Here is a 25,138-nt window from a genome sequence, read left to right on the forward strand (position 1 = left end):
ATCGTGGCTGCGGTTACCCTTGACGCTGCATCACAGAGAGCAGCGCCTGCGATGGTGTATTCAACGACGATCCTGGGTGCACGAATGACAAAACGTCTTTTTTTTCGGATGAATCCACGTTCTGTTTACAGCATCATGATGGTCGCATCCGTGACATCGCGGTGAAAGCACATTGGAAGCGTGTATTCGTAGTCGCCATACTGGTATGGGGTGCCACTGGTTACACGTCTCGGTCACCTCTTATTCGCATTGACGGCACTTTGAGCAGTGGACGTTACATTTCAGATGTGTTACGACCCGTGGCTCTACCCTTCATTCGATCCCTGCAAAACCCTACATTTCAGCAGGATAATGCACGACTGCATGTTGCAGGTCCTGTACGGCCCTTTCTGGATTCAGAAAATGTTCGACTGCTCCCCTGACCAGCACATTCTCCAGATCTCTCACCAATTGAAGACGTCTGGTCAATGGTGGTCGAGCACCTGGCTCGTCACAATACGCCAGTCACTACTCTTGAACTGTGGTATCGCGTTGAAGCTGCATGGGCAGCTCTATCTGCACACGCCATCCAAGCTCTGACTCATTGCCCAGGCGTATCAAGGCCGCTATTACGGCCAGAGGTGGTTGTTCTGGGTACAAATTTCTCAGCATCTATGCACCCAAATTGGGCGAAAATGTAATCACATGTCAGTCCTAGTATAATATATTTGTCCAATGAATACCTGTTTATCATCTGCATTTCTTCTTGGTGTAGCAATTTTAATGGCCAGTAGTGTATATTACAACAATTTTTAAACCATCTGGATTCCATTCATGCTCAAATCCAGTTTACATTGTAAACTGAAAGATGAGATGTCTTCCATTTTTGGATATTTTGGTTCCGCGCAAAGACGATGGCACCTTGGGACACACAGTATATCGGAAACTGTCGCGTACAGACCTATATCTACGTACAAATAGATGCAACCGTCTTTAGCGGACGATGAATGTTTTCAGAACTTTGATTCACAGATATAAACTTGAAGAGAGTTTTTGATACCAGTATTCTCCACAACAGGTCCCTACGGCACTACGAATGAAACAAAAGGTGGGTACAAGCAATGCTGTAGAAGATACAGAAAGATGCAAATCCACGGCTTTCCATGTGTGGGAAATCTATCGCCAAAGATAGGAAGGGCCTCCTCAAGCACAAGGTAAAAGCAATTTTTCGTCCTCCACCGAAGACAGCAGTACCCTTGGTTTCCGTTGAAGACTGTTTGTGCTACGGAAGGTTAGGGTTTATAAGATACCCTGCGAGTGTGACCTTTCTTACATCAGGTGGGTGACTCGTACAGTTCATGAAAGACGAAGGAAACTCAATAGGTACACCCACCTCTTGCAGCAAAACATATCGGCTGTGGAGGAAAACTGTGTTGATACTGGTCTCTCTATGTTGTACGAAAATGTCGAAATTTGAGCGTCCACATCATCTTTCTGGGACTCTGTGGTGGAAGAGGCACTCGAAATTCGCTTGGCGAAGAATTTAAGTAATAGAGATAGTGGCTTCACTTTGTATAAGCCGTGGAATCCGATGCGTTCTGTAACAAACTTACACAGATGTCGCACCAGTGGAGCTCAGAGTGATACATCAACATTCCAGCGTAGACAGACTGCGTAGTCACAGATGTAATTCATCCACATTGTACTTCTTTGCTGCCGATCAACTTCTCTCGCGTCTGTATACTGTGGGCGCATGTGCAGTGCCATGGTCCGCGAGTGCTGGGGTGAGTGCTGGAGCGTCGGTCTCACGCTCACTCTGAAGGTGGCTGACGGTACTAGACCAAAATATTACAAAAGTGGAATTTATGCGGCTGCACACCCAAATTTTAATAGTGTGGTCAGAAACAGTCTGAAAAGCTTGTAACATTGTTGCAGAGTAGGCTGTGCTGAGAAATAACTGCCAAGAAAAAATTTGATGCGTTGCCGCGCCGATTCCGAGTTAATCAGCATTGCAGTCTGGCTATCAGGTCGTTGTGAGCGCAAATTCAAGCGGCAAGCCAGAGATGGTGTCTCCAAACGTCTTCTTTGTTTGGTTCCCTGCAACCGAACAAGAGAGCGATACAAAAATTGGATATGGAACGGTGGTAGGATCGAATCCAAGACGAAGGCAGAGCATTATTACAATTTTCAAAACTACCGTCAACTGTAATTTCACCATCAGTTTATTGGAACCGGTTTCGACAGTACACATCGTCATCATTAGGCCATCTATGGTAAATATGTTGTTATTGTTGTGGTCTTCAGTCCAGAGACTGGTTTGATGCAGCTCTCCATGCTACTCTATCCTGTGCAAGCTTCTTCATCTCCCAGTACCTACTGCACCCTACATCCTTCTGAATTTGTTTAGTGTACACATCTCATGGTCTCCCTCTACGATTTTTACCCTCCACGCTGTCCTCCAATACTAAATTGGTGATCCCTTGATGTCTCAGAACATGTCCTACCAACCGGTTCCTACTTCTAGTCAAGTTGTGCCACAAACTCCTCTTCTCCCCAGTTCTATTCAATACCCCCTGCTTAGTTATGAGATCTACCCATCTAATCTTGAGCGTTCTTCTGTAGCACCACATTTCGATAGCTTCTATTCTCCTCTTGTCTAAACTATTTATCGTAAACGTTTCACTTCCATACATGGCTACACTCCATACAAATACTTTCAGAAAAGACTTCCTGACACTTAAATCTATACTCGATGTTAACAAATTTCTCTTCTTCAGAAACGCTTTCCTTGCCATTGCCAGTCTACATTTTATATCCTCTCTACTTCGACTATCATCAGTTATTTTGCTCCTCAAATAGCAAACCTCGTTTACTACTTTCAGCGTATCATTTCCTAATCTAATACCCTCAGCATCACTAAATTTAATTCGACTACATTCCATTATCCTCGTTATGCTTTTGTTGATGTTCATCTTATATTCTCCTTTCAAGACACTGTCCATTCCGTTAAGGCTGCATGCCCTCGGGAAAAATTACGGCTGTAGTTTCCTCTTGTTTTCAGCCGTTCGAGTACCAGCACAGCAAGGCCGTTTTGATTTGTGTTACAAGGCCAGATCTGTCAATCATCCAGACTGTTGCCCCTGTAACTACTGAAAAGGCCGCTGCCCCTCTTCAGGAATCATATGTTTGTTTTGTCTCTCAACAGATATCCCTCCGAGTGACTCAATTTTCCCGAAAGGCATCGGTCACGAAGTCACACGTCAAAATAATCGGTACCCGCCTCAGATCTTGTAGTAAACAGTCACACACAGTGGCTGCTTCTGTCTACAGTCTCACCGTGTGTGGTTGCTTACTGCAAGAGCTGATGCGGATACCGGTTCTTTTCACGTGAGACTTTGTGACTGGCGTCTTTCGGGAAAATTCAGCCACTATGTATCTAGGGGGAGTAATGATGATTGAAGGGTTGGCAATAAATTGACAATGAAATTAAAGCTGACGGTAGCGTTGAATGCTGTAATATTCCTATCGGCTGTGGTCCTCGCCTGCTATCTAACAAGGATGGATATGCCGACAGGTTGACCAGTCCCGTGCGTTGTATCTGGCCCACCGCTTGATTTTGCGTGTGCAACGGCCTTATTGGCTAACTTCGATACTGGTTAACTTGAAAACAGCGCAACGTATCGAATTTTTTAACGACTGTTTCTCAGCACAACCTACCCTAAAAATTTCTTACTAGCTTTTCAGGCTTTTTCTTACCACTCTTACAACTCTGCAAGCGATCTAACTGAGTCTGGCGGAGAGTACGTCTGCTACCACTATATGATTCCTCCTCCCCCCCCCCTCTCCCCCCTCGCCCCGTTTCCCCGTTCCATTCCCGAAAGACGCGTAGGAAGAATGATTTCAAGAATTTTCTCGTTGTTTCACGAGAAATATGGGGGAAGAAGTAACATGTCGTACGACTCTTTGCGGAACATATTCGCTCTCAATTTCAGTAGTAAACCTCTTCATGGCGCATAACGCCTCTTTTGTAGTGTCTACTACTGGAATTTGTTGAGCATCCCCTTGATGTTACCGCCCTGAAGCGGCGCTCTTCATCGGACCTCATCTCCCTCTTCTAGTAATCGAAACTGTTAATGCTGAAAGGCGACTGTTTCAGCCTCCTTTTATGAAATTATTACTTGTAACACTTAACTTGGGTTCATTTACTTCAGCAGATTACGTTTTTGCTGCTTCCTTGATATCTACTCATGCCTGGGTGTAGGATAGTGTAGGGAGCCTACCCTATCGATTTTACTTACCTTGTATTTCATATCGATATCCTACGTTAACCCTTATCCATAATCTTAACCGTGGGTAGCGTTGTAACGTATGAATATGTGGATGACTAGAAGAGCATGTGCAATCGCAGTATCTGAACAGCTTTCTCAGTTTTCGTTTTATAGGCGTTGAAAACGTCCACTGAATTTAGTTTTCAAAGCTGTCATGTGGCGTGACCACGATGCAGACAACAGTTTCTCTCCCTCTCTTTATAAAGTACGTCTTGCGATTGGTGCGGCAGACCGAAGCGCAAACTGTTGAAATTTCCACTGAAATTTTTTGTCAAAATTTGTACGGTAAACTGGTGGGAGGCTTGAGCAACAGGCGCTGGTATTCTGTAGCCTCCACTCGACTGAACCAAGCTCCCTGAGCCGCTGGGTCGTTCTTGACGCCTGGTTGTCCTCCGCCTCCATTCAGGGATGTTGGACCAGAGCACTGCGTCTGGGGATTTTTGGAAATTTTCTGAGTAAGTTAGTCGGAATCTGACGGTGTGGTAAGTGTTACGGCGTAAAGTCAGCGCTGGCACGCCAGTCGGGAGCGACAGAGAAGAGAAGGCTGTGAGAAGAGGTCAGCCAACCGCACTGACCGACCTCACTTCCAGGACGACAACGCGGCAGCAGCGGCCCATAGGTGAAGGCGACATAAGCGCCGCGCAGCTTCAACGTTAGCCACTTCGTTACCCGACGCATCGTAGACTCTTCAATAGCGATCTCTACGTAGCAGCTAGAGACAAGGAGTCACTGCCATTCAGTTGGTTTTGTATGTCGCCTTTTGTTTGTGACACATCTCTGTGTTTTATTACAATAAGACAAATAGAAATACTTAACTTTGAGCTCATTAATACGAGTTGTTTGGGACTCCAGTTAACCGTTTCGTTTCATGATGTAAGTAATTAAATTTAGTTATCAGGAGAGCTTGTAGGTGAATTTTGTGGATGTCAATTTTATCGATTTCAACTACGTTTTTGGAAAAAATTTGTTTTCATTATCCAGCCACGTTAGGGCTTTTCCATTGTGCTCTACAGAATTTCTTGAGCAGAATGTATGGTCACAAGCCAGGTTTGGTGGCAAAAGATTGCAAGTCGTAGGAGCTATTAGGAGTTTTAGAGTGAAAACATTTTCTAGCGACTTTCCCACCTGTAGCGAGTGCTTCAGTTTCAGTGCGTTCACAAGAGCATCCGTGTCCCACCATTCTGATGATACGATTATTTGCTGAGAGATTTATGTCAAGAGAGTAAAGAACCGTATTGCTAAGATGCCTTCGCTTTTTAAAAGATAACTAATATCGCGAAGAGAATACAAATGGTTCAAATGGCTCTAAGCACTATGGAACTTAACATCTATGGTCATCAGCCCCTAGAACTTAGAACTACTTTAACCTAATTAAGCTAAGGACATCACACAACACCCAGCCATCACGAGGTAGAGAAAATCCCTGACCCCGCCGTTAATCGCACCCGGAAACTCGGGCTTGGGAAACGAGAACGCTACCGCACGACCACGAGATGCGGGCAGGAGAGAATACCTCTCTGAAAATACTCCCTCTATCATGGAATATAGTTCCTAGCCTTTTGTAAATAACTTGTTTGTGGATGAATTACATTTCATATGAATCTCAGTCTAACATCTGTTTTTCCTACTATTTGTTTTATAAGGTCATTCTACTTCTGGTAGCTGCAGGTAGCCGCTCCTAGATATTTTATGTTGGTTACTGTTTCCAGCAATTTGTCATAGTAGGGTAGGTGTATAGTAACTGATTTTTTGTCTACATCTACATCCACATATAAACTCCGCTAGCCACCAAGCGGTGTGTGGCGGAGGGCACTATTCGAGCCAATAATCATATTTCCCCCCCCTCCCCCCTCAGTTCCACTTGCGGATCGCACGAGGGAAAAATGACTGTTTGAACGCCTCAGAATGAGCTCTGGTTTCCCTTATCTTTGAATGGTGACCATTGCGCCATTTGAAAGTCGCTGATAATAATAAATGTTCTACGTACTCTGTGAAGATCGGATTTTGGAATTTAGTGAGCAGCCCCTTCCGCTTTGGGCGCCGTCTATCTGCAAGTGTGACCCACTTCAAACTTTCTATGAGATCTGTAACGCTCTCGCGATGGCTAAATGTACCACTCACGAATCTTGCCACTCTTCTGTGGACCTACTAAGTGAGCAGATTTACTGTGAACAGAAAAGATAATATTAAACAGTTTTCTTCTTCCATGTTGAGTAATATTTTACACTGAAAAGCCAAAGAAACTGGTACACCTGCCTAATATCGTGTAGGGCACTCAGAAGTGCCGCAACACTACGTGGCATAGACGCGACTAATGTCTGAAGTTGTGCTCGAGGGAACTGACGCCGTAGTTAAACTCAAAAGGCTGTTCCTGGAGCCAGTCTATAGCAATTCTGGACGTGTAGGGTGTCGCGTTGTCCTACTGAATTCCCAAAGTCCGTCAGTATGTACGATGGATATGAATGGATGCAGGTGATCAGACATAATGCTTACGTACGTGTCACCTTGCAGAGTCGTAGCTAGAACTATCAGCGGATACGTATCACTGCACACGCCCCACACTATTACAGAGCCCCCACCAGCTTGAGCTGTCCCCTGCTGACATGCAGGGTCCACTCATTCGTGAGGTTGTCTCCATACCCTACACGTCCATCCGCTCGGTACAATTTGAAACGTCACTCGTCCGACCAGGCAACATTTTTCCAGTCATCAACAGTCCAATGTCGGTGTTGATGGGCCCAGGCGAGGCGTAAAGCTTTGTCTCGTGCAGTCATCAAGGGTACACGAGGGGCCCTTGGGCTCCGAAAGCCTGTATCGATGATGGTTCGTGGAATTGTTCGCACACTGACACTTGTTAATGGCCCAGCATTGCAATCTGCAGCAATTTTCGGAAGGGTTCGACTTCTGTCACGTCGAACGATTCTCCTCAGTCATCGTTGGTTCCGTTCTTGCAGGATCTATGCAGCTATGTCGGAGATTTGATGTTTTACCGGATTCCTGATATTCACGGTATATTCGTGAAATGATTGTATAGGAAAATCCCCACTTCATCGCCAGGCCGGAGATGTGTCCCATCTCTCGTGCTCCGACTACAACGCCACGTTCAAACTCAGTTAAATCTTGATAACCTGCCATTGTAGCAGTAGTAACCGATCTAACAGTTGCACCAGGCACTTGTTGCACTTGTTGTCTTATTAAGGAGTTGTTTTATACCAACTTCTTCGGCGCTTCAGCGAATTAGAGGCATGGTTGCGAGCAGTTGAATTTTCAGACAAGGACATCTGATATTCCGGAATCCGGGAGATATTATCCGGAATAGTTTATTTTGGAGATAACAATTTTTTTATAAAACTATTTTTGGTTTATTGCGAAATGCCCATCTGACCACGTTCCAATTTCAATTGCCGGCTTATGTGGCCGAGCGGTTCTAGGCGCTACAGTCTGAAACCGCGCGACCGCGACGGGCGCAGGTTCGATCCCTGACTAGGGCATGGATGTGTGCGATGGTTCAAATGGCTCTGAGCACTATGGGACTCAACTGCTGTGGTCATCAGTCCCCTAGAACTTAGAACTACTTAAACCTAACTAACCTAAGGACATCACACACATCCATGCCCGAGGCAGGATTCGAACCTGCGACCGTAGCAGTCGCACGGTTCCGGACTGCGCGCCTAGAACCGCGAGACCACCGCGGCCGGCATGTGTGCGATGTCCTTAGGTTAGTTAGGTTTAAATAGTTCTAAGTTCTAGGGGACTGATGACCTCAGAAGTTAAGTCCCATAGTGCTGAAAGCCATTTGAACCATTTGAGCCAATTTCAGTTCTTCATTCTATGTTCTTTCCTCTTCTTGCAGTACGCTTTTATCTGTTCACTGTATTTGTTCCTCCTGTCTTCAGGCCATTTTGAACCAGGCTTCTTTGCTACGCTGCCTTGGAATTTTTCCATATTCAATACTTTTTCCGAAAGGCTTCTCTGTTGCTTGTATCTTTTGTTTTTATATTGTTTCTTTCTAAACCAGTAATAGCGGAGTTATAAAGCAATTTTATTGATTGTATTAAATGAGCAGATTTTTGGAGAAATATTTTAAGAATATCCGTGCATGCACAGAATGAAATGTTCGTTGGTCAGAACTATTAACTGAAGAAAAATTTTTCCCTCAGATAATTAATAATATTCATAATTTGTGTAATCTGGTCTTTTTGTTTTCATTGTGTCAAATTACGCAGGTGGTTCAAATGCGTGATTTTTGTAATGAGAGCATTTTGTAATTGTTAGAGTTCTCTTATGTTGTACAGTAGTTTTTGACAGTAATCAGAGCTGCGTTAGTAAACGCGAATTCTTCACAGACGAATGGAAAAACTGGTAGAAGCCGACCTCGGGGAAGATCAGTTTGGATTCCGTAGAAATATGGGTACACGTGAGGCAATACTGACCCTACAATTTATTTTAGAAGCTAGATTAAGAAAAGGCAAACCTACGTTTCTAGCATTTGTAGACTTAGAGAAAGCTTTTGACAATGTTGACTGGAATACTCTCTTACAAATGCCAAAGGTGGCAGGGATAAAATACAGGGTGCGAAAAGCTATTTACAATTTGTACAGAAACCAGATGGCAGTTATAAGAGACGAGGGACATGAAAGGGAAGCAGTGGTTGGGAAGGGAGTGAGAGAGGGTTGTAGCCTCTCCCCGATGTTATTCAATCTATATACTGAGCAAACAGTAAAGGAAACAAAAGAAAAATTCGGAGTAGGTATTAAAATCCGTGGAGAAGTAATAAAAACTTGAAGGTTCGCCGATGACTTTGTTATTCTGTCAGAGACAGCAAAGAACTTGGAAGAGCAGTTGAACACAATGGACAGTGTCTTGAAAGGAGGATATAAGATGAACATTAACAAAAGCAATGGAATGTAGCCGAATTAACTCGGGTGATGCGGAGGGAATTAGATTAGGAAATGAGACACTTAAAGTAGTAAAGGAGTTTTGCTATTTGGGGAGCAAAATAACTGATGATGGTCGAAGTAGAGAGGATATAAAATGTAGACTGGCAATGGCAAGGAAAGCGTTTCTGAAGAAGAGAAATTTGTTAACATCGAGTATTGATTTAAGTCGTTTCTGAAAGTATTTGTATGGAGTGTAGCCATGTATGGAAGTGAAACATGGACGATAAATAGTTTAGACAAGAAGAGAATAGAAGCTTTCGAAATGTGGTGCTACAGAAGAATGCTGAAGGTTAGATGGGTCGATCACATAACTAATGAGAAGGTATTGAATAGAATTGGGGGGAAGAGGAGTTTGTGGCACAACTTGACAAGAAGAAGGGACGGGTTGCTAGGACATGTTCTGAGGCATCAAGGGACCAGAAATTTAGCACTGGATGGTAGCGTTGAGGGTAAAAATCGTAGAGGGAGACCAAAAGATGAATATACTAAGCAGATTCAGAAGGCTGTAGGTTGCACTAAGTACTAGGAGATGAAGAATCTTGCACAGGATAGAGTGGCATGGAGAGCTACATCAAACCAGTCTCAGGACTGAAGACCACAACAACAACAACAACAACAACAATTAGAGCTGAATTTTTCAAGAATGCTTTTCTGTACAGTGAAACCCTCCTCGATCATTCTTAGTGGAGTTTAAAATATTTTCTCGTGTGTGCATTGAACCTTCCGCCACATGTTGTCACAGATTGTTTCTGACAAGCAAAGAAAGATTTATAGTACGTTATTTTTTTAGTTGCTGTATTTGCTGATTTAAATTTGCTTCCGAGAACGTCAGTGCACCATACACAAAATAGCATGGTGAGCAAGAGGTAAGGTACTTTTTCTTTCACGTGAGGTCTCACTTTGCATTGTTGTGAGCAAACCGTACGTCGTCAGAAACAGTGAAGATAATAATAAAAATAGTTGTCTTCTTCCGTTCAAAAATGGCTTTGAACACTATGGGACTTAACATCTGAGGTGATCAGTCCCCTAGAACTTAGAACCTGTGACCGTAGCGGTAGCGCGGTTCCACACTGAAGCGCCTAGAACCGCTCGGCAACACCGGCCGTGCTCAGCAGTATTTTATCTCGTGGATATTTCAAGTCGGACATTGCACTTCACATTAAACATCTTCCATAATGTACTTCAGTATCGAGTGTAAGTTAAACTGTTTTCACTGACGACACAGTTAGTTCCTTTTTGGCATTTAATTAGATTCATTTCCATTATTTCAAATTCAGTATTTCATTAAGATTTAAGTTTGGTTTCACGACACTGTTCACATGCCCAGCACAGGGTCAACCAACAGTCAGTTTCGCTTAGCAGTTTAATCCGATATCTAATGCACACTATAGACGAGAAGAAAATTTTTTGAAAAAACGACTATTCAGTAGATCACGTAGAGATAAATTACATAAAAAAGCTTACAATGTTGCTCTGTCTATCTCGCCGTTAAGTTTCGCGGAGCAGTGTAGCTAAGCCAGTCTTTTGTGCCGTCCGCTGCGCCAGACTTGAAACTCTGCCCCAGTGTGAGGTGCGCAGATTCATCGGATCGGCTGATCCCAGGCGTCCGCACGTGCTTTCCACGTGTTTGCCGCCGGCGACCATTTGCCCAGCTTAGCGACGGCACGTCCGCACGCACTCATCGATAACGCCATTTATAAGCCGTGCAGCCCTGCCCCAGCCGCACGCCCTTGTCTGCCATGAAGGGCCAGCGAGCGTGCCCAGCAGTAAGCGACCGCGCCAGCCAGCTTGACACCCTAATGGAATTCCCCCCAAGGGAACTAGAGGCCACTTCACGGATTATTTTTAACCTGCTGACTGCATGATGTACCACTGAGACGTGGCAGTGGTACCTGTCCAGGCTCAGTGTACTCCCCGTCCAAGACTGGATAAATGAAAATCATTAAAGAAGACCTGAGCCATTACAAGCATTTCTAGTTGCTTATAGAATTTCATTAGATTAATGCAGGTTCTAACACACTTTTTTACCAGGTTCTAGCTCAAAATACCCGATTAACATACCTGTAGATTACGAGTCTGTGTTAAGTTCAACGAAAAGCTTGAAGTGTAAGCTTAGCTTGTTGGTTTCGAGGACTTTTCTCCATCAATTCAATGTTAATTTGGATAAATAATATTAACTACCAGAATGAGATTTTCACTCTGCAGCGGAGTTTGCGCTAATACGAAACTTCCTGGCACATTAAAATTGTGTGCCAGACCGAGGCTCGAACTCGGGACCTTTGCCTTCTGCACCTAAGTGCTCTGCCAACTGTGCTACCCAAGCACGACTCACGCCTCCTCCTCACAGTTTTATTTTCGGCAGTAGAGCACTTTCCCGCAAAAGCCAAAGGTCCCGAGTTCGAGTCTCGGTGTGGCACAGAGTTTTAAATTGCCTGTAAGTTTCAATGTTAACTGCTTCACTGCAGAAATAGTAGGAGTCAATGCGAAAAGCCGATGATATTAAATAATTTACACCAACACATAGTTTTCATTTTTTGTTGATATCTATATAGCTCCAAAACGTTCGTACAATGCACATCTCCAAGAAACTGACTTTACAGATGTACTCGAACTAACTGAAAACAACTGTCACTCTACTCCCAACCCCGAGCTCATAGTCTCACTTCTTGTGTAGTTTCTTAGCAATACACGTTTTTGAAGGTATTGTTCAACAAAGTCACCTTAACTGAGTTACAATTAAAATCAGTTGTTGCACAAGAAATTACAGTTTTGAAGGTAATAAATGACTAATTACAATAAATGTGACTTCTAAAATTGCTTTTCAAATTTGGTATCGAAATTCTGCTTGGGAAATGTGACCCACAATACGTTACACAAAATAATTGATATCTCGTTAATTACAACATGATTTTGAAGCTAACATATACTGGAGCGCTTTACATAATGTGGAAATAGATTGAGATTCAAATTTCACATAATAATCTCGTTTAGACCACATGATACAAACAATAGTTTGTTTATGACAAAAAGTTTTAGAACTCGCAAATACAAAATTAATTACAACAAATCTGATTTGAGTTTTTACAGAAACATAATCTCTCGGAGTGAACATAACTCTCAATGGCTCAGTTAGCCAGAATTCTACTGCAAACATTAATTTTCGCTTTATATGAAATAATCAACTTTGACAGGTAATTTCTCATTTAGTGACTGAACTGATTTTAACACCAACATTTCTAAGTGATTATTATCTGACAGTTACACGAAAGAAATAAGCAATTTTGCTGTAAATTTCGTAAAATTTATGATTACAATAAGATACTTTTCGACTAATTGAAAATGGTTCAAATGGCTCTGAGCACTGTGGGACTTAACATCTGAGGTTATCAGTCCCCTAGACATAGAACTACTTAAACCTAACTAGCCTAAGGATATCACACTCATCCATGCCCGAGGCAGGATTCGAACCTGTTACAATACCAGCAGCGCGGTTCCGGACTGAAGCGCCTAGAACCTATCGGCCACAAGGTACGGCAAGAAAAAAAGGAATAAAAGTGAGATAGTGTTAATACTTTCATCCTTCTTTACCTCCTCTGTATTACTGTAGATGACGTGTCACTGAGCAGATTTGTACTGTGCATGCAGTACACGTGAGGTGCCTAGTTGTTTCCACTGCCCTGTGTGGAATACATAACTTCTTGTACACTTCACTAATCTGCTGTCTTCATGATGATGATGATGTCCCCAGCGTAGAAAACAGCACGCAGGTCGTGGAGTCTTTTTCTTGAGGCTGAAATTAGCTTCGCAAGGAACTGCTGCTACGAATAAACTATAACTCATTTGGGATGCCACTCGCATTTTTATTGATATAGACACGAGAAACTATTCTTGATCACAACGTATTGAACAAATCTTTCCACAGTCATTATATCTGGCTAAAATGAAATACATCCTGCCACAGACAACATGTCTGTCTACCGGAACCGTCAGAACTGGAGAATAAAATTTCATGAATCACATACTACTATTACAGACAACATGTCTGTACCTAGCGACGGTCGAAAATGTAGTAAATAAAATTGCATGAAACAAATACTGCTGTAACAGACAACATGTCTGGCTACTGGAACGGTCAGAACTGGAGAGCCGGACTGCCCGAGACACTTCGCGCGCCAAGCCAGCAAGGCGTGACCTGAACGCCACCGACGTGCATCGGCAGTAATATCGTCAGTCTTTTGTTTTAGTAATACTTTGATTTAAATAATTTTGAAATGACTGACTGATAGCTGGAAAAACGAAGTAATTTGGATGACAGGTTTAATTAATAATAGCAACTAAAGTTTAACGTTTTGGCGCCCTACCACCGAACACAGCAGCCAATCACAGAGCAGCAGCATCATGCAGGCGGTCTTTCTCACGGGAATGGTACCGAATCTAACATCAGTCACCGGTACCTCATGCCACATTGCATCATCTCTATGCTTCTTGCATCTCCACTGCCCCGGAAATAGCTTCCTGGAGCCTAATATGATGGCTGAATAAGCCAGAAATATTACAAACGGCCGGCGTCTAATTAAAGAATCCTGCAAATTGTGTATAAGTGAGCAGTAGTTGACTAAATGGGTCTGGTACATTTTATATATCTCGTGTACAATGCTACTAGATACAATAAAGATCACCAAAAGTTGTATTTTAACATTTGATAGTCTGTGAAATGTGCACCGCATAATATGTAAAAGCGTGGTATCCTGTGCTTCACATAAGGATCCCCATAAGATGTCCTATCACAAGGAGTAAACCGAAACGTTATCCAACTAACGGCTCACAAGCTATTTACGTTTTAATTCCGCTGGTCGATCTTAATTCACGATTGCTTGGAGCGTGCGGGTTCCGTCAACGTCGCGGTGCGGGTCAGTGTTGGTAAAGAAACGCAAGTTATTGGGGCGCCGATGCAGGCAACACTTCTGGAAAATTCGAAGGTTGGAGGATGGATACGACAATACTGCGCAGTTTGCACCAGCGGACAACCCTTCCTTCCGATCGGTTGGACGAGTCCAGAGTAACATAAAAACTCAGAGACAATTTAGAGCCTCGTAATGTTACGGATTGTAATAGTTAGGAGAGAGGTAAAATTCGGGCAGATATCAGCCTACAAGGGTCTCACTTGTAGTTACGGATGGAAGGTTTTCCAGTGTGAAAAACATTCAGAATTATTAAATGCGTCAGCGTGACATTTTCACCCTGGCGGGACAGCATACCGGAAGACGCGCCATTGTCTAGCAGAACGGGACTAAAGCTGGAGTATGTGGAAGTAAGAGGTCGAAGACTCCGCAGTTATGGCAAAATAGGTTTTGTCTTTGCAAACACATGACAACACCCCCTCCACACACACACACGCACACACACAAAATGACTAAAGGAAAAAATTATCGCTTACTATATTTTTGCTGTTCATGCAACAAAATGTCACCACCGGTCATTATTACTTCTTTACTAGTACCTTTATTCGCAACACATTTTTCAGACAGTCTCCACATATTGCACTGAATATACCTGCAACATTACGTCATTAGACGTCACATAGTCCTGGAGGTATGACGTCATAAACATATAGATGAGTGAAAAACTTATTTCTCTTAAAATGGAGCACGATTGATTAAAGAATCGTTGGTGAGAGAGGGGAGTTACTAGCAGCTAACAGGAAAGTAACTAAAGGAAAAAACGTTGTACTGCTTTCCTAACGTACAAGGCCCATTAAAAATTTTTGTGAATGATAGAATTAAACGTTAACGTAAAACATAAATGAAATATCTTCATTTGGTCTCGTACTCATGTCTATTTTCCACGATTTATTTAAAAAGTACATAAAGCTACTACAAAACGCCAGACATCATTTCGACTCCATCGCAACATTCGCGCCAAAAACAAAAAAAGAATCTTGACAGTACTTTCTAAACAAAACATTTGCCAGGCCTTTCCTTAGACCTTTATCTAATTTGTCACATAAGAGTCTCCTCTTTCTGTTGAATGCTTCCTTCGCCATGGCAATTCGACTTTTCACCTCCTGCTGACATTTAAAGCCTTCAGCTATTGTACTTCCAAGATATTTAAATACACTTACTTGGCTAATGGTAGATTGTCCTATTTTAATACTGGACAGTCTGCGTCTTGTGCTGATAATCATACGCTTTGTTTTTGCTGTGTTTATTTGCATTAAATATTCCACACAACCTTCATTCTGATCTTTCAGCATGTTATTCACTGTCTGCTCACTTTCTGCTACTAATACCATGTCATCAGCAAATCTTATACATTCTACTCTCTTTCCACCGTTGCATGTTCCTCTTTTCCCATCTAAGCCTTTCGCAATAATCTCTTCAAGGTATGCGTTATACATCAGTGGGGAAAGGCAACAACCTTGTCTAACACCTCGTCCAATGCTGCTTCCTTCTGACATTTCATTTCCAATCCTTATCCTTACTTTCTGGTATTAGCAACAGAGCAAAATTCTTATATAAAACGGGAAATGCCTCAGAACTTCCGAAACGGTATTTCAGAATGTAAAAAGGACGTCAGCCTGATCAGACAACGAGTGGACCGTTTCAGGGTAAAAACACAAATCTACAATTTAACTGATATGCAGAAACTGCGACGTACCGCTAATCCACCCCTAGCTGCAAATTAATTTAGCTCTAAAACACGGTGTGATTAAAACACAGACGAGTGACCGTGACAGACTTCGGCTTGCCGCTGTAACTGAACTACCCGTCTCGTGCAGACACACCACAACTCAGTGATGAACACACAGTTTGCGCACAACATTTTCCACGTGTGCTTTCATAGCATTGCCTCACTAAATCTGGTTAGAAACTAATAACTTTTTAATCGTAGGTAACACATCGTACACTTTCTTGATTAGTAATTTTGAATACAGCAGGATAGCAACGAAGATTCAATTTACTATTCTGTCACCAGTTGGGGATAAAATCTCAAGCTTTCGACGGGTTGTAGGAGCAAAATTCAAACCTTCATTAAGGGCCGGGATGGCTCCTACATCACGCACTATACATATCGTGGATCTTATCAGTGGAACGGAACATGGGGTGCGGCTTCTTGCACAGGATGACGCCGACGAAGTGAGACACGTTAGCAGTCGCTTTTTGGCCTCAGCTGAGCCACCCACATCTGATATCAGTAGAGAGGAGGGGGAGGGGCTCCGTTTACTTCGGAGAGATGAAGGTCTTGTCGTATTACCAGCTGACGAAGGAAATACCACTGTTGTTCTTAATACTACCGAATATCGTAGCAAAACGACATCACTGTTGGAGGACAGTGCGTCTTAAACGGGACCCAACTTTGATGTACAGCAGAAAAACTGTGGAGCTACTGAAGAATTCCGGTCTGCCAGATGACGTTACGAAAAACCTCAGAGTCTGAGCTCCTAGACCTCCCAGGCAGTACGGAGTACTGAAGATCCACAAGGATAATGATAATGTTCCCTTGAGACCTATTGTTAGTGCATTTGGTTCTCCTACCAACAAACTGGCCAACAAAGTTGATAACTCCTGTATTCGTCCGCGCCGGCCGAATTGGCCGTGCGGTTCTAGGCGCTGCAGTCTGGAACCGCGAGACCGCTACGGTCACAGGTTCGAATCCTGCCTTGGGCATGGATATGTGTGATGTCCTTAAGTTAGTTAGGTTTAACTTGTTCTAAGTTGTAGGGGACTAATGACCTTAGAAATTGAGTCCCATAGTGTTCAGAGCCATTTGAACCATTTTTATTCGTCCGCTATGAACATCACATCAAAGACTCCCAGATGTTCATTGAGAAAATCAGATTAGAGTTGGTCCATATGACATTTTAGTCAGCCTGGATGTGGTATCGCTGTTCACAAAAGTTCCTGTGGAAGACACTTTGAAAATGCTGGTGGATCTTTTTCCTCCTGAAACTATAAAGTTGTTCCTGCATGTACTTCTTGTACGGCAATAAAAATTTTATGAACTGAAGGACTGTATGGCGATGTGCTCTCCGCTGTCTCCATCATTGGCTAACTTTAATATGGAGAATTTTGAGGAACGTGCATTAGAATCGGCTGCCCTCCGTCTAGCCTTATTTTATCGCTATGTCGACGATACATTTATGGTCTGGCCACACGGCGCAGAAGCTCTCGAACAATTCATGAAACACATGAACAGCATACACCCGAACATCCGGTTCACTGTCGAGACGGAGAAGGAAGGAAGGTTGCCATTCTCAGGTGCAAATTTTGGAAATTTGTGGTAAGGTCTTGTGGGACCAAACTGCTGAGGTCGTCGGTCTCTAAGCCTACACACTACTCAATCTAACTTAAACTAACTTACACTACGGACAACACACACACACAACTATGCCCGAGGGAGGACTCGAACCTCCTATGGGGGAAGCCGTACGGACCGTAACAAGGCGCCCCAGACCGCGCCGTTACCCCTCGCTGCAATCTTGGACGTTTTAGTACAACAGCAGCTGCACGGGCGTCTCGACCACTCTTAAACAAAACTCCGGAATGATTCCTTTGAAGGGGCATGGGCACTTTTCTTCGTCATCTTTCCTTAATCCGAGCCTAGGCTCCGTCTCTGTGTGTGTGAATTCCTAAAGGACTAAACTTCTGAGGTCATCGGTCCCTAGACTTACATACTACTTAAACTAATTTATGTAGGAGTAATGCACACACACAACCATGCCCTAGGGAGGACTCGCAATCCGTGCATGGTGCCTCAAACCGCGCGGCCACTCCGGCGGCTCCGTCTCTAATGACATCATTGTCGAGGGACGTTTGCCACTAATCCTCCGTTCCTCTGATACCGGCGGCGTATTTGTTATGGCTTCACTAGCCACGAAATTCCCATGGATATATCCTTTTGATTGGTGTAGGCTGCACCATGCAATAATATGTTCCTCTCTGGCATTTCTGTGGTCACATGCTGATCGGACGTAATCATTGTTGTGTAGATACAGTTTCGCATGTGCTTGATTACAATGTTTTATCCACACACGTTATTTTTTCTAACATCCCGTGCGCATTATTAAAACAGTGTAGCATTCAATGCCACCCGCTGATCGCAGTAAAGGTTCAGATGGCTCTGAGCACTATGCGCCTTAACTTCTGAGGTCATCAGTCGCCTAGAACTTAGAACTAATTAAACCTAACTAACCTAAGGACATCACACACATCCATGCCCGAGGCAGGATTGGAACCTGCGACCGTAGCGGTCGCTCGTTTCCAGACTACAGCGCCTAGAACCGCACGGCCACTCCGACCGGCGATCGCAGTAAAGGGTGCGGCGCTTAAATCCGGAGAAATTTCGATTTGAATTTCCCGCCAAATCTTAGTTCCGCCGGAAGTTGCGATTGCCGTTCTTGAAAGCGATAAGCATCTAGTAAGCGGTCAGAACCTCAAAGTGGCCGAGATGTTACAGACAAGCGCGGAGTACAGCCAAAGAGCCGCGTTTATCGGAAGTCTTCGCCCTGGGCGTTCGCCCACTGAAATAGCTCGATTCTTCGGGTACCCGCGATCAACTGTTTACGATATTGTGGCCAAGTATAATGCTTCGGAGAAGTTTGTGGAAGGCTCCACTAACCCGGCGAGGAAGCCTCGTACGAGGAAACGTGTGTCACGAACTGCGTCAGTCATCGAAATGGTTCAGGCGCTGATTTCGGATAATTCGGTGCAAACGCTGAGGAAACTGGAGTCAGTATTAAATGTCAGCGAGGAAACAATGCCTCGGATGGCAGAGGAGAACCTCATACGAACCATTTAGTCCAAAACTGGCTCTCGGATAACGTTGACATGTTCTGGTCAAAGGAGTTCTGGCTCCCGAATAGCAAGGAATTGCACCCCTTCGGCTACTATGTTTGGAGCTTAGTCGAAAGTTACCAATAAGATGAGGCACCTTAATGTCACATCTCTGCCCACCGCTATCGAAGCAGCATTCGCGAATATGGACAGCGCTGTTTTAAAGAGTGCGTGCGATCGCTTGAGAACAAGACTGCAGGCGGTCTTTTTGCAGCTGAAAGGGGTTACATCGAGTAACGTTACTCTAGAAAGATACCACTACTTATATGTAAAAGGATTTTCATTTTCATTTGTATTTTTTTAATAAATTTGCTTCTAAAAAAGTTTGGTTTGTGCGGATTTAAGTGCCACAGCCTATATTACATTCCGTACATGTTTAGCAATCACAATTGTGAATTTAGAGTCCTGGCAAAAAAAAATCTCGTCACAATCAGTCTGTAAGTCTATACGGCGACAATTAATGGCTTTATGCGCGTAGTAGCCTGGTAAGTTACACACAAGGTAATAAATTCGAAGTATATTAGTTGGTACAACTCAGTTACGTGGTAAAAAGTTCGGTTCTAACCACAACAATGGCAGTCCACTCGCGCAAGCGTTACTGCTGTTTACACTGAGCTGTCCAGAGTCACGTGATACCTCCTAATATCGCGTCGGACCTCCTCTTTGCAGCCGTAGCGCAGAACTCGATGTGGCATGGACACAAGAAGTCGCTGAAAGTCCACTGCAGAACTATTAAGCCATGCTTCCTCTATAGCTGTCCATAATAACGTATGTGTTGCCGCTGTAAGACTTTGTGCACGACCTGACTTCTAGATTCTGTCCCACAAATGTTCGATGGGATTTATGTAGCGGGATATGAGTGGCCAAATCATTCACTCGAGTTGTCCAGAATGTTCTTTAAACCAATCGCGAACAATATCTGTGGCCCGGTGACATTCCACAGTGTCATCCATAAAAATGAAGTCCATGAACGGATGCAAATGGTCTCCAAGTACCCGAACTTAACCATTTACAGTCAGCGATCGGTTTAGCTGGAGCAGAGGACCCAGTTCGTTCGATGGAAACACAGCCCACACCATTATGGAACCACCACCAGATTGCACAATGCGTTGTAGGCAATTATGGTCTGTGGTTTCGTAGGGTCTGCACCACACTCGAATCCTACCATCAGCTGTTACCAACTGAAATCGGAACTCATCTGACCACGCCACGGCTTTCGAGTAGTCTAGGGTCCAACTGATATGGTCACAAGCCCAGGGGAGACGCTTCAGGCGATGTCGTGCTATTAGCAAAGACACTCGCGCCGGTCCTCTGCTTCCCTAGCCCAATGCCAAATTTCGCCGCACTGTCCTAACGGATACGTTCGTCGTATGTCACAGATCGTTTTCGGCGGTTTTTCACGCAATGCTGCTTGTCTGTTAGCACCGACAACTCTACGCAAACACTGCTGCCCTCGGTAGTTAAGCGAATGCTGTCGGCCACTGCTTTGTCCGTGGTGAGAGGTAATGCCTGAAATTTGGTATACTCGGAAATTTTGTTGACACGGTGGATCTCTTAATACTGTATTACCTAATGGTTTCCGAAACTGAATGTCCCGTGCGTCTGGCTCCAACTACCATTCCGCGTTCAAAACTTGTTAATTCCCGTCATGCGCCCATAATCAGTTCGGAAACAGCTGCACGTGAACCACCTGAGTACAACCGACAGCTCCCGAAATGCACTGACCTCTTATGCCTTGTGTAAGTGACACTACCGCCATATGTACTCGTATAAGTGCATAGCGCTAGCACGTGTCATTTTTCAAGATTTCCTTTTTTTGCGTTGTGTAGTTGCAGTAAGCTTAAACAAATACTGGGCATCACGTCTTTAATGGGACGCCCAGTGCTAGCGGAGTGTGTCGGTTTGTTCCCTGTTACAAACAAGATGATTTTTAATGCAAAATTTTACGCGAATATTCGATAGAGCGGTCGCAGGTTAGCGTAGTGCAATATTTGTTTTATTAATATGTGTTGACGTTCTTTGTATATGTGTATTTATATTCGTCATGAATAATCCATCACAATCTAAAAAAACTAATCACCTTTATTGCTCTTTATTAAGTCTGTAAGTGGCCCAGAAAGAAGTTCAATATTAAGCAACGAAAAATTTTGATCATTCACTCAACAACAGCGCAGAGCCACGATCCAGTACGGGGCACTGAACTACCTGGCGACAGGCATCAAAACGATGTCACAGGGAGCGAGGGCCCGCCATTACGTTCACTACGCACTATGAATTAAGAGTACATATTCACTGTGCAAGCTTACTTATTCAGTACGTCAACGCTGCAAAATAGCCCGCCACCGATTCTGAAAAGTTGAGGCGCATTCCAACTACGACAGTGCATTCAGAACCGCTGACCAGACGAGAAAAGCAGGCCAAGAGAAATCATTTCACAGTGGCGAGCGAGCGCAACGACCTTGTTTTGGTATCTGGGCTACAATGCTTGGTCATTGGAAAACAGCTGGCCTCGTCCGCATAAATAGTACTTGAATCAGACTCTCTCTCTCTGTCTGTCTGTCTCTCTCTCTCTCTCTCTCTCTCTCTCTCTCTCTCTCTCTCTCTCTCTCTGAGTGCGCTCAGATGTTCTCAAACAGTACCCAGGTGTGTGCATGATGCTGAAATGGAAATGAGCGTATGGCATCGTTGGCCGGGATGCTCCTATGCGGGGAAATTCGGCCGCCAACTGCAAGTCTTATTTCATTCAACGCCACATTGGGCTACTTGCGCGCCAGTGATGAGGATTAACTGATGATGAGGACAACACAACACCCAGTCCCCGACTGGAGAAAATCTCCAACCCGGCCGGGAATCGAACTTGGGGAAGCTTGCATAGGAGGCGAGCACGTTACCACCCAGCTAAGCAGGCGAGCTGCATGATATTGAGATACACTGCCAGTGCCAGCCCCAGGTTTTGAGGTGAAGACCGTCTACAGTATGCGATGATGTAGTCAGTCACATACTCTGGACTTAAGATCCAGAAGGTACACTCATCTGCCTGGAATCTTCACACCGCCAAATAACCTACTGGCCGACTACTTCCTGAGGGCATCCACCTCCCTGGTGTATAAGTGTGTTGGAGTCCGTACTGGTAGCGGTTTGGCTACCCTGTCACTGTGTTCTGATTCTTGGGCACCACCTTGTCGCTGACCACAGACCAAAGAGAACACACATCTTTAACGTTGATCGTGCTGGGGATACGGCTTGAGTGCCATACTTCCCTGTTCTGTATTCTGTGGGCTGGGAACAATGTGATCACCCTCCGTACAGCCCCAATCTAGCGTCCAGGGACTACCACGAGTTCCTGCGTTTCAAGATCGTGACCGCTCGACGGGAATTAACCCCAGAGTGGTAGTTGGAGCTAGACACAAGGGACATTCCATTTAGGAAATCGTTATGGAGTTCAATATTGTGAGACACAAAGTGTCAAGAGCATGCTAAGAAAACGAAATTTCAGGCATTACCTCTCGCCTGGACGCGGGCTTGAACCGTCGTCCTCCCGAAAGCGAGTCATGCGAGTCCAGTCTGCTGAGTACTGCACTACCCTGCTCGGTTCCTGTACCAAAGAGCTGCCACTGAGTCACAACGCATCGCCTACAAAAAAATAAGCTGCAGTGCCAAGATAATTTCTTTTTCTTTTGTAACAAACTTTACTTCATATGTGCTTCACTTAGAAATAAATGTAATTTCAGAGAAGTGTATTAAAATCTGAGTTGACATCGTAGACCTACCATAAACAGACGTTATAGCTATATCACTACCTCCGTTTTTTCTTTTATTTTTTTGTAGCTGTTATTGCATGTGTTCTTACGAGCAGAGGAATGATGGGGGTAGTGGCGCTGACTGTATGTTTGCCAGATGAATCAAAGATGGCGGTGATGACGCCATACATGTGGCGGTTTTTAGACTTGGCAACAGTGCATGACGTCATCCAAGATGGCGGCCGTGACGTCAGCTCATGATGCGAGGGCCGTTACCCAAGATGGCGGCTTTTGGTGGTAAAGAGCCATGCCCCCTGCCACATACCCCTGCCAGGAAGCTTGAACTATGGAGTGAAATTGAATTATGTGTTCTTCTACGGGTCACTTGGCAGTCCCCCACTCCCCTTTTCCGACTTTCTGCATGATGGTGCGTTATCTTCTTGCGAAATTGGCTGGAAAATTAGAATTTTGGAGAGAATTTTGCTCTAAGACCCCTATAGCTGGACGTGCATTAGTACGGTGTTGCCACCACTAGAGACTGCTCACAATGCCATTCAGTTCGAATATAATTTGTATAAGTTTGTATAAATTTGTTTACATTTGTTGAAATTTAATTATATATATTTAAGTTTATTATCTACCTACAGCAGAAGTGGCTTAGTGTGGTGTTACCACCACAAGAGGCTGAGATATCAGTGCTTGTTGAACTGGCGATGTGGAAGGAGCATGTTTTCAATTAGTGAAGTGTTGGTGCCAGACAGGGGTAGTTTTAATAACTGCATTACATACAATCATTCAACCAACGAGTGCATTCACAGCTCACTGCATAAATAGAAACGAGCATTAATGCTCTAACATATGAAGAGGAAGTCCTGTAAATAAATGCTTTGCATCGAGATGCATTAAAGATGCATTACATAATGCATGCAAACGTCTGTCTCTGCTGGAAATATCGTTTCTAAACCCTACATATAAGCTCCCACCCCACAAGTGACAAATGTCTCCAATTCAGCAGACCAAAGAACTGAGCTAATTCGCGAGTTGACCTCTAGAGGTCATGTGATTGTGCAGTTCAGCCAATAGGAGCACAGCATCATGATGATGTAGGCATGATGTATATAAGGAGAGCCCAGCACAATTATAAATACTTTGACATGGAAGTATGAATGATAATAATAATAAGAAGAAGAACTTGAAAGCTACAATAATAGTCACCTTCTTTATTCCCGGACCACAGCTCAGTCAGAAGGACGGCATAAATCGCAATAGAGCGCAAAACTGACGATATAGTATAACTGGTATTATCCTGTTGGAAAAAAATTTCGTAATACCACTCGAAACCAGTGACAGAAACACTCAAATTCTACCTTACACCTACGGGCTGGCAGGAAAAAGGCTGGGCTGTAAGATACTATCTTTATTTTTTCTGGTGGTAAATATGTTCAACTGACTAGATGCTAGTGTTGGACAGAGAGTAATTTAAAAAGTGTATTACCTGCAAGCATATACAGTATCTGTTGTTGCTTGGCATCAGAGTTCACTACAGACATCTACTAAAAATCACCCTACAGCCCAGCTAACCGAAGCCAATACACAGTATCACAGCCGATGGAAAAAATGCGTCACAGTTCTAATAACACTTCGAAATTCTCGTGAAAAAACCAGCACTCGAAACTGAACAGGACATAGTGCAGCACATGTACTGGGTAAAATCGTCTTCCTAAAAGACTGCAGAGGCGGCGGTACTTGAATGTGAGTTTTCCTCAATGTTCAATAACAAACTGCCTAAAATCGAGACCCTCTCCCCACCCTCCCTCCAACCACCTACAGGGTGGATGGACAAAGGGAGGGAGCTACTCCGCCAATAGCTTCGCAACACATGCTGGCCACTATCCGCCTTGAGACGATGCACTTTTGCCAACAAAAAAGCACGTATAGTTAACTAACGATAGGAGATAAAAGAACAGCTGTCCCAAATGCATCTTGATTGCCTAAATTACAGTGACACAGCCATCCCTAATGATTAGGGGACGCACCTGTGGCGATGAGCTGTCACAGACTAGACAGGTCCTCAATGCCTCCAATAGGCCTCTCATTCAGGACTGGAAAACACTTTTGTTCACGAAGGATGCTCCACCTGGGACCAAGGTAGAGCCATGGTCTCATAGGGAAGTCGCCCGCCGTTCTGCGCTGGACTATTTAACATCAACTAGACTCCTACAATAAAGCAACTATTAAAAAAAGGAAAAAACATTCGCGACGATAATAAATGTCCTCTTTCCATGAAAATAAACAAATTGCATTTTCCTTTAGTTTTG

Source organism: Schistocerca gregaria, chromosome 3 (genome assembly GCF_023897955.1).
Source record: "Schistocerca gregaria isolate iqSchGreg1 chromosome 3, iqSchGreg1.2, whole genome shotgun sequence".
NCBI lineage: Eukaryota > Metazoa > Arthropoda > Insecta > Orthoptera > Acrididae > Schistocerca > Schistocerca gregaria.